An 11,070-nucleotide genomic window follows, 5' to 3' on the forward strand; every position below is an offset into this window, starting at 1 on the left:
TATAACCTATCTATACCTATACCTTTATTAGGGACATCTGAAGGAATTTAAAAGAAGTTGAAGGCATACTTATTTAGGCAAGCCTTTTTTATGTAGTTTTCACGAATATTTGTTCATACTTATATTTTTATATTTTTAGTTATTTATTTATTTTTTGTTCAAGCATATATTTTATAGTTATTTATTATGAATATATTTTAACTTATATTATTCATTTTGTTCGCTTTTAATTTTTAACTACAAACGGAAAAACTTTCAAAAGCAAAGCAACAGGATATGAAAAAAATGTTAGAAGATAATAGTCTAAACCACGCAAGCAGGCAAGCAGGCAAGCAGGCAAGCAGGCAAGCAGGCAAGCAGGCAGGCAGGCAGGCAAGCAAGAAAAAAGCTAAATAAACAAGCAAACTGAAATATATGCATATATTAGACAAACAAATTAAACATTAAAGAAACAAAGAAACAATTATGAACTCATACAAACAAATAACAGTGATAGAGGTGACCACCAAAAGCAACTTGCATACATTTCGCACCATCTCCAGAACCAAACTCATTTTTAGCTTTCCGATTCCTTGGAGGTTTTTTGTCATTAGCCTGAAAAAGATAAATTTCTATAATTGCCCTATTTCTGAATCACTATGACGTCACTGCTTGTTTATGTGGGGGATCGATAGAATTGCCAAATTGAATTGCCCTAACCCTGACCCAAAATTTGCTCCTAGCAAAACAATTTCATCTAAAATGGCCTGGTTTTCAGATTTAATATGTGTTAATATGCACCAAGAAATATTCTGAGAGTTTGCTGGCCTTATTCTACTTGACTTCGTGGATTGATACGGGTTTTAGAACAATTTTCGATGAATTTGCGTTGATTTCAGACCCCCTCCTTTGCATTTAAACATTAGATTGTTTTGATGTCACGTCATAGTGAAATGAAGGGCAATTGAATTTATACTATACCAACTTTTATCTGTAAAATGCTGTTTATCAGCTTATCAAGTTATTTTTGCGTGTACAGATCTTCAAGAGTTTTGGTCTTACAAAAAATGTATTCACTTTCAAAAAAATGTTAAAATTCACCTTAAACGTCTTCAAGCTTCTATCTTTTTCTGTTTTTCACTTCTTCATTTTATCTTTGGAAACCAAAAAAGGTATTGTCAACATTGTCTGATCAGCCTTCAGCAAAATAAGTGGGTGCATTTACCCTCTGGTTACCCCCCAAAGAGGCAAAGTATTATGGGGATGTGAAAGTAGAGAATAAAATAATTAATATGTTAAATTTTTGTTAAGGAAAAGATACTGTAACTTCAGGGGTCTACTTGCTTCATTGGATACAGTTAGTTCTTTTTCCATTTTTAAAAACAAGCTTTTTAAATATTTTTTAGATTTTGATAAAAAAAATAGAATATTAAGTGTACTGTACGATAGATTTTTTTCTTCTTCATATACTTATTTCATTATTTCATTATTTAACCAATAATCTACACTGAGGCACGAAAATCACAGGTTTTGGATATATCTTTTGTAGCCTAATGTTTCTGTTTTGTTTTCTTTTTCTTTTTCGAGCCCTTGTATACACTTATTTCAATAAAGTTAGTCACCAAAAAACCTAGAAAGCTGATATCACTGAGCATCATGGGAAAATTAAATATCTTAATATTTAGTATTTTAATATCAAACAAGTAAAGCTTTTGATTTGCAGCTTGAGGATGCTCAGAAGAGGTGAGACTGTAACTGGTAAAAGATCTAAAATCCATCAACAGTTATTAAAGCGGTTGAAACATTAAAATTAATGTATCTACCCATAATCGTTATTGGTCTCAGCTTTGTAGCTTTTCAGGCGACTAGCTTTATTGAAATAAGTGTATAAAATGGATATACAGTCAATTCAAAAAACGTTGTTGTCGACTGGCTCAAGCCTACGCGACTTGACCAAAAGGAATATGAAGAAAAATCACTGAAACGGTTAAATACTCGTTCTGAATTAATTGTTCTCGCTAGTAATAAAGAAAATAATGGCAAGAAACAATCCATCAAATGCATGTCTTTGGGTTTAGGGAAAGAAAAACCAAGTAGTTATGATTCAGTTCACGAATCCGAAAATACGAAGGCATTAAAAAACGTCTCCTCCAACTCTTTCTGCTCACCTATGAAAGTTCGTGCTGTATTAAACCAGGCATATATAACTAGTCAGATAAAATTATGGAGTCAACTCGGCTTCAATGATTGTTACCCAGAGTTCCTTTTGGTCCAGTCACGTAGGCTTGAGTTGGTTGACGACAACATTTTTTGCATTGACTGTATATGTTTTGTGGAGGCGGGGTTTTCTTGTTTCTGTGTATATATATGTATACATTATACTTAATTTTCTCTTTTCTTATATTTATACTTTTAGGTTCTTAATCACTGATTTTAGCATAGATTTTATTTAGATTCTTATACCAGCTGTTCTATCGTGTCCAGCTGATTGGTTTTTTAAATCAGGGTAAATAAAGATATTATTATTATTATTATCATTATTATTATTATGTAATATATACAGTATGAGTGGCCGTGTTGTATCAGATATACAACCACGAGGCGTAGCGGAGTGATTGTATATCTGATACAACACGGACACGAATACTGTATATGACTTATCAAAGGTTAGTTCCTTTGTGTTTCACTAAAATTTTCAAAATTAAAGTAAATTTGGTAAAGAAAATCCAACTTAAAGCTTATGCAAATGAACACAGTTTTGTATCAGATTTACAACACTCTTCACAGTCGTGCCGTGATATCTGTTGTGTTTTCCTCATGAATTATTAATGAGTTGGATAATATTATTTAATGTGTGGCACTAAATATTCAATGTGTGGTAGGCGTCCATGCACTGAATATTTATAATGTGTGGCACTAAATATTTAATGTTTGGCACTAAATATTTAATGTGTGGCACTAAATATTTAATGTGTGGCACTAAATATTTAATTTGTGGCACTAAATATTTAATGTGTGGCACTAAATATTTAATGTGTGGCACTAAATATTTAATGTGTGCCACTGAATATTTAATGTGTGCCACTGAATATTTAATTTGTGGCACTAAATATTTAATGTGTGGCACTAAATATTTAATGTGTGCCACTGAATATTTAATGTGTGGCACTAAATATTTAATGTGTGGCACTAAATATTTAATGTGTGGCACTAAATATTTAATGTGTGTCACTGAATATTCAATGTGTGTCACTGAATATTTAATGTGTGTTACTGAATATTTAATGTATGGCACTAAATAAATGTATGAAACTAAATAATTGCATGAAACTAAATAAGTTTATGGAACTAAACAGATGTATGGAACTAAATCAATCAATCCATCAATTCATCAATCAATCCATCCATCAATCCGATAAATAAATAAATAATGATTAATTAAGAATTTAGAACTACACAAAAATTTAATCACTTTTTTTTAGTTAAGATATCATTACAAAGTTTGTTTTTAAAAGTCTTATTACTCTCTGGAAAGTTTCATGTCTTTTGGTAAACATTCCATTCTTTAATCGATCTTACAGCAAATGCACGTCCACCTTCTGTTTCCTTTGTATGTCTCTGGCAACTCAGATTTAGATTACTGAAGCGAGTAATTCTGCTGTGTATGTCACATTAGTTTTGAGTTTAAGTATCCATCTCTCTATACTTTATAATTTCAATCTTTTTTAGGAGTTTCTACAGTAATGCTTACAAAAATATATTTTCTACGCGTAAACATAAAACCATGTTTGCGTTCGGTTTGACGTCTATTAACTATGATTCGGTATAGTAGGAGACTGAATCGGTTTACCTCGCACACGAGACACATTTTGAGGCACAAAGCCTAGTAAAATGTAGCACTTTAAACTAGATTTTTATCTAGTTGAAAAGAAACGTTTTAACAAAGAATTTTAAAAGCCTTCATTTTCTGCTGTTTCTTTTTTAAAGTTCTAAAATTTACTCCAAAATCAAAGAATCTGAATAAAAAAAAAACACAAATACCCCACTACCTCTCTATACGTTTTAATTTCAGTCTTTTTTAAGAGTTTTTCTATTAAGTAATGCTAACGAAAATAAGTATTTTCTACGCGTAAAATAAGAAAGTCTTACCTCATTAATTCGAAGTCTTCGCAGTGCAACTGAGTTAAAAATTTGAATCTGCGCCTTTTACGAAGACCATGTGCACCTTTTGCTGTTCATTAACAGAAAATGTACATTCATTTGTGCCAATACTTGTATCAATAACGTGTAATGTACTTTCATCAACACCACAAGTAACATCATTAGCGCGGATCAACTTTCAATAAAGATATTTGAATATGCGTGTACATTCATGGGCATCAATAGACTATCAATAGCGCGTTTGTACATTCATGTGCGCGGAATGTATTTTCTTGTGCGCGTAATTAAACTTCAATAATACGAATTGACAAACGGTTGCGTTAATTGACAATCATTTACCCAAAAGTGAAAGTTCATTAGTGCCATTAGCATAGCCATTGACAATCTATAACGCGTTTGGACAATCATGAGCATCAATGTAGCATTATTTAACGTGGTTCGACAAACATTTGCATTATTCAAATAAACATTTAAAGAAAAAAAGGAATCATTAGCGTTTTAACAATTCACAAAAAAATTAAGATAGAACAAAAGCTGATTTACGTGTACTGTGTAAAAACGATAACCTTAACTTCTGAAGGATATAAAGAAGCCGTTGAACGCAATAAGCCTTTTCATAGTTTAAGAACCGATTCCACTGCGCATGCGATTTTATCCCGAATTTCTCACCTTCTTTTGTTTAATTAAGAACAATAGAAGGTTTAGACAAAAGAAGGTAGAAATTCGGGATAAAATCGCATGCGCAGTGGAATCGATTCTTAAACTGTGAAAAGGCTTATAGAGACCTACATTTAGCGATAGCAGTCACTTTTTGTACGATATGCTACCAAGAAATAGAATTTAGAGCACTAATTGTAACGCAAGAGAGATTTTGCTTACTAACATTATGTTATTAAAGAAAAACGCTAATGATTGCTATTTTTCTCTATGTTTATTTTATATCATGCAAATGTTTGTCGAACCACGTTTAAGATTGCTACATTGATGCTGATGATTGTCCAAACGCGTTATAGATTGTCAATGGTAATGCTAATAGCTCTGATGAATTTTCACTTTTGGGTATAAGGAAATTAGACCACTGTTATGACTGTTCTTTATGTAATAGCTGATTTTAATTTCAATTATGATTTATATTTTCATTCATTCATTCATTCATTCATTCATTCTTTCATTCTTTCTTTCTTTCTTTCTTTCATTCTTTCATTCTTTCATTCTTTCATTCATTCATTCATTCATGCATTCATTCATTCATTCATTTAGAAATTTATGAATTTATTCATGTATTTATTTATTTTTGGGAGGGGTCTTACTTCACTCCTCCATAACTATTTTAATCAAGAATTCTACTACCATGTATTAAGTTGACTATTGAAAATCACTCTAGTCAAGTTATTTTACCATTTATTTTAGAGTCCATTTACATTTTCTATGCTAGATAACCCATGTTTGGGATCTATTTACTTATGCCTCCAAGCAATACACATTCGTCTTTCCAAACATTGCTAAACATTTCCATTTATCATTATACTATTACCTAGTAAACTTTTCTTTCTCACATGTTATAGCATTTTTCAAATATTTTAAAATCTTCTGTCTTAGGCCTTTCTAAAGCTGTTTAAGCAAAAAGACAAAGACACAAAAAAAAAAAGGCGCCTTCAAAGTTCAACAGAAAGTACAAAAAATTGCACCCAAAAAGTCAAGACAATTTGTCTGATGACAGGCAATTCCAGAAAAATTATCGTTTTCACCAACAAACAAACAAAATACCTTTCCTAACCAAAAAAAACCATTAAAAATTTGCCTCTTTAAATCTGTCTAGACACTGATTCCACGCACCGACAACACTCAATTGGCTTCCTAACAACCCCTCTCTACGTGACTTATGACGTAACCACGCTGCCGCCAACGCGTCTGCCATACTGCATCCGGGAACCCAACAACATACAAAATGGCGCACCACAGGAAACCCACTACTCAACAAACACATAGGCTCCTGCTAACAAAAACAATACGGACAACAAGTCTTTGGCCACCTTCCACTTTGCTCCTCGCCTTACGGCCACCTCTTCTATGGCCCAACGAACTCCTCATGAAGGTGCCCAAACACAGATCCCGCATCGAGGCTCGGCACTCCAGCAGATAATACAAAACCCCCATTGTAGATGACCAAACACACAAAACCCTTCCCGTGTTACCAACGAGTACGAATCCACACAGTTCTTCGTGTAGATACCGATTTAAACCCTCATTAGGCTTCATGATGCCTTCAGGTACCTCGCGGCCGATCTTTCTCTTCCCATCTTCTTGCGACGAGCGACCGACCGACCGAACGAGCTCGATTCCAACCCTCTCATTAATTATGATGCGTCTGCAAATCTCTCCATGCCTGCTGCTGTATTACTACTGCACTCCTCGTTAATATTACTCCACCTTTTACTTCCACTTCTAGTTCAACCCAACCTGCATATTATTCAACAATTCCAAGCCTGCTCTCAAACCAAGGTAAGCCACCTTTCTCTATTACTACCCCTCAACCACACTCAGCTCAGCGCCTAAATAACCGCTTACTAATATATACGTATACCACTTCATTTACGACGGGATGCTTCGTTTATTATTTCTGCTGCTTCGAATTTCATTCTCACATCAACACCCATTCAGTATTTATTTTCCTATTATGGTCATTTTCATTTTCCACAACACTAAAACTTATGCTTTTCTTTAATCATGCTAGCTAGTTACACTTTACTTCATATGCAACGCCATGCCATATTATATCCCATCAATAGAAGCAATATTTTTTACAACACCTCTACACTTTCTTATATTCCACTTCATGTTCATAGAGCTGCCATGTCGAAATCCATCACTAGTATGTCCCATCACTTAGTGCGATTCCAAGTCACACGCGACCAACTGAGACCTAAATCACAAAAGAAAAATTGAGTTTTGGTGGACGCCAATCAAAAGGGTTTCTTAAACATGTCTAAGGATTCCGACTCTGAATTTCAGAAGCTTAACTGCAAAGCTATCGGTATTGACTTATCCTATCTTGAAGAAACTCAAATCATAGTCAATACCGATAGCTTTGCAGTCAAGCATCAAGATTCGGAGATGGAATCCTGTGACATTTTTGAGAAAATATATCCAGAGCGAGAAATGCACAGCGACAAGAAGCATGAGTTAAGGGCAACAGTTTTTGCACATTTGCACATATTCACGTGAGTATTTACATCAGTCCTGGTGTAGAAACCAATTAGAAACAATAAAAACTCTTTTGATTGACGTCCACCAAAACTCAATTTTTTGTTTGTGATGAAGGTCTAGTTGGTTGCGTGTGACTGGGAATGGCAGTAACATATCACAATGCTAGCTTCTCCTACATTTCTAAAGAGAAATTGTGATAAACCAAAATAAAAAATACCAATATTTTTTATTTGTTTCTTTATATTAAATCTCATTATTCATACAGTAATGATAAAAAGGTAAATTATACACTGTGAAAAGATGATAAAACTTACTGACGTTTCGGAAGCTAGTAAAAGACTCTTACTTTTAACTTTTACTCTGATGAAGGACTAGCATCCACAACGTCAGGGACAGGTCAAAAATTAAAGGGGTAGGGCTGGTGCATTATATTTTTGGCCTGTATATCTTTTAGTGGCCCCTCCTTTCCTTATATATAAAAAAATTGCAAATTTTTTTCTGGCCCTCCTCTCCCCCATAACTTATAATTTAGGCTGACCTTGTTTTTAATAATTAGTAGTAGACGAGTTGCACATCTTCCCGACCTTGTTGCCACAGTAGTCGTCATTCTAGTATCAAACTCTTCTGTGTCATCTCTATCCTCACCACAACTTTCTTCTTCATCAGTATGTGAGCAAAGTTCAGCCAATAATTATTTGTTATTCCTCACAATCATCACCTGAAGATAATGCAAATTCTGCACTTGCATCAGTGTCAGTGTCACTGCCAGCCTCTCTGTAGTTGTCCCATCTATTTTGTTCCACTGCATGGAGACTGTGTGTTATATGCCTCTGAACTGTATTTAATTTATAACCTTCCTTTTACCACGGCACTTCAGTTTATGAAACTCTAACTACTTATTATCTTGGACAGCTACAGTTTGTTTTCTCAAAGAGCCATCATCAAGCATTGCAATCCAGTAGTCTTCGTACTTTTTTTGCCTATGCAGATTTCTTTTCAGTTTTGTCTTCCTTTCTTTTTTCTTTCCACAGTTCAAGCAATTTGAAGTGTTCTAGATAGCTCTTAACGCACCCTTCAGAGACTACAAACTTTTTACTAAATTTCAATATTGAGGTGGGATCTTCTAGAGAGCATTCGCCTGAATCAAAGGCTTTTTTCAATTCCACCCTTGGTATACATATGATGGAAGTGATACACATACTTCATAGCTTAATACGTACAGTCAGTTATTTCATTTGAAAACAAAAAAACGAAAACAACAATTACATGATTCATTACGTTTAGAATTAATTGTTTATTTATTTATTAATTGTTTGCTTATTACTTAGGAGCTCTAAAAACTGTTGGCTTCAAGAATATAATAAACAAAACAAAAATACAAAACTTTTTGATTTAACTTTCCTTTGGGAGACTTGATAATATCAGCTTGATCCAGTGACAGCATAATTCATTTTTTATATTTCTTTTCACCTAATTTTTATGCACAAAAAAGTTTGGCCCTCCCCTTAAGACTTGCACAATTCTTTCAGGCCCTCCCTTTTAGCCTGCATGACAAATAATGACCCTCCCCCCATTAGCACCACCCTTCCCCCCTCTAATTTTTGACCTGCCCCTTAGTAAGTTTTTTCATTATTTCACGGTGTATAGTTAACCTTTTTAAAATTACTGTTTCATTAGAAACACTGACCCAGCTCAAACAAGTTTTTAGCTAGTTATCTCTTTGCATTATTTGTATATAATTCTATACTTTTTATCACAAATGTAACCTTCCTCAATGTAAAATCCAGGTTTCATCTATTATAGAACGATGCAACATTGTTGGCCAGTTAAATGTAAACAGATCAAAAGTGTAACAGTCAATTCTTCATTCTCAATATCGTTATCACATTAATAGATCACACACCTGAATACTAATGAAGGGTGCTTTATTGGATAGAAAGGTTTTATGAATATTTTATAAACTATCATTTTTCAGAAATATGATCAACCTTTTTCTCTAGATAAATAGTTTTACCTATATCACATAATTTTATATATATAGATATTATTTTTTATTCAAACATGGATGTCTCATCATACAAAAATGCTCTTCCCAAGAGCTGTGTTAAAGCTTATAATAGAATAATAAATATAAATTCTATAACTAGAAATAAAAATATAATTATATAAATGTATAACTTATATATATATATATATAACATGTTTATATAAGATTATCGTTGTTATATATATGTCTTATCTTTTATTTTGTATAGTTTCTTTTTCAACCAGTTTTATCCTTCTCCTTTTATATTTACAACATTTTTAATATTGTATAATAATATATGTAAATCATTTTTAATCCCGAAAACCACCTAAACATTATTAGTCATGGTAAGGTGTTAACCCTGACTAATAATGTTGTTATTATTATTATCGACACTTTATTGAGTTTGAATTTACATTGTAAGCAGCATAGCGAGATAACTCCTGGGCTATTCTGATCTATATTCTATAATTACAAGTATGAATTTCAGTATTGTTATTCCTCTTTCTTTCTTTATAGGTATAAAAGTTCTTCACTATTTCAACATTTAGTGACCAAAATCCATTTTTGACTTTTCATTATCAGGTACTGTGTTACTTGTGTGTTCTTATCAGTTACATATTCATTTAGATCAGTTTTCAGGCTTTGATGATACACACCCACGGAGGAGGTCAAACACCACATTTACTTGACAATTTCTATAATCAGGGAATTGATGTTTGATGCCTGCCCTAAGTTCTCTGTATTTGTCTTGCTTGTATTGTCGTCTCTCTGATAGCTTGCCAACTCCACACACTGTTCCTTCAATCAGAAGGCACTTCTTCTACTCTTATCTTTGACAACCATGTCAATTTTGGTTGTACCATTCTCTGGTGCTTTTTTAGATGGAATGGAATGTCCCATATGATCTTTGGTTGCATATTCTCTATGATTAGAATGGGTGATCTATGTTGATACCACGGCTGGACTTGATCACTGTGTTCTTTAAAACCATATACTGAGAATAGACTAAATGGTTAGTCAGTCTCGTACCCAGAGCCTGCGTTCCTTTCGGCCTGTGGCAAAGAACGAGGGCTCTGTCATTATCCATTTTTGGCGCATGCGCAGTTTTCCGGAAGTGAAACATAATCAATGAAAATCATGCTTTCAAACCTGCTTTCAAACAGATTTCTGTATTTACTTACGTTCAAAATAAGAATTAGAAATCGGGAAAAAATTTTTTTTTTGGCAAGTCTTTTAACGTAAGCGCTCTTATACCGGAAGTCCAAGAAATCCTGGTCTCAAAAAATGGATTATGCCAGAGCCCTCGTTCCTCGCCTCAGGCCAGAAGAAATGCAGGCTCTGGGTACGAGATTGGTGGTTAGTAGTAAGGTCTCAGCATTTTGTCATGTTATGACTTATAGAGACTGTGCTAGTTCTGAGCATGCACTCATTATACGGGTGACTGTTTCTTGTTTTTGTGAGGACATTCTGCACCTCAAGTCATATATATAATAATACTAATAATTATTATTATAATCATATATGATCTGAAGTGCGGAATGTAAATTGTAGCAATCCTACAGGGCACATATATGCATGCTTATACCTATAATAATAATAATAATAATAATAATAGTAATAATAATAATGATGTTTGAAACTTTATTAGCCATTTCGAGGTTCAAGGAAAAACTTTTATTACAATAATATTTAGA

The 11,070-nt window shown here is 33.4% G+C and overlaps 1 long non-coding RNA gene across 1 annotated transcript; it reads right to left on the bottom strand.

The window, feature by feature from the left end:
• Positions 1-377: 377 nt before the first annotated feature.
• On the bottom strand, positions 378-4,338 carry LOC148905633 (uncharacterized). Its single transcript, XR_016121649.1, has 3 exons — positions 4,129-4,338; positions 1,081-1,133; positions 378-594 (listed from the first exon to the last, which is right to left on the bottom strand). It is a non-coding gene; the product is annotated as an uncharacterized LOC148905633 (long non-coding RNA).
• Positions 4,339-11,070: the final 6,732 nt, after the last annotated feature.

This window comes from Actinia tenebrosa, unplaced genomic scaffold, assembly GCF_029948245.1.
Source record: "Actinia tenebrosa isolate PJP-AT-01 unplaced genomic scaffold, QUT_ActTen_1.0 PGA_scaffold7__59_contigs__length_16204524, whole genome shotgun sequence".
Taxonomy (NCBI): Eukaryota; Metazoa; Cnidaria; class Anthozoa; order Actiniaria; family Actiniidae; genus Actinia; species Actinia tenebrosa.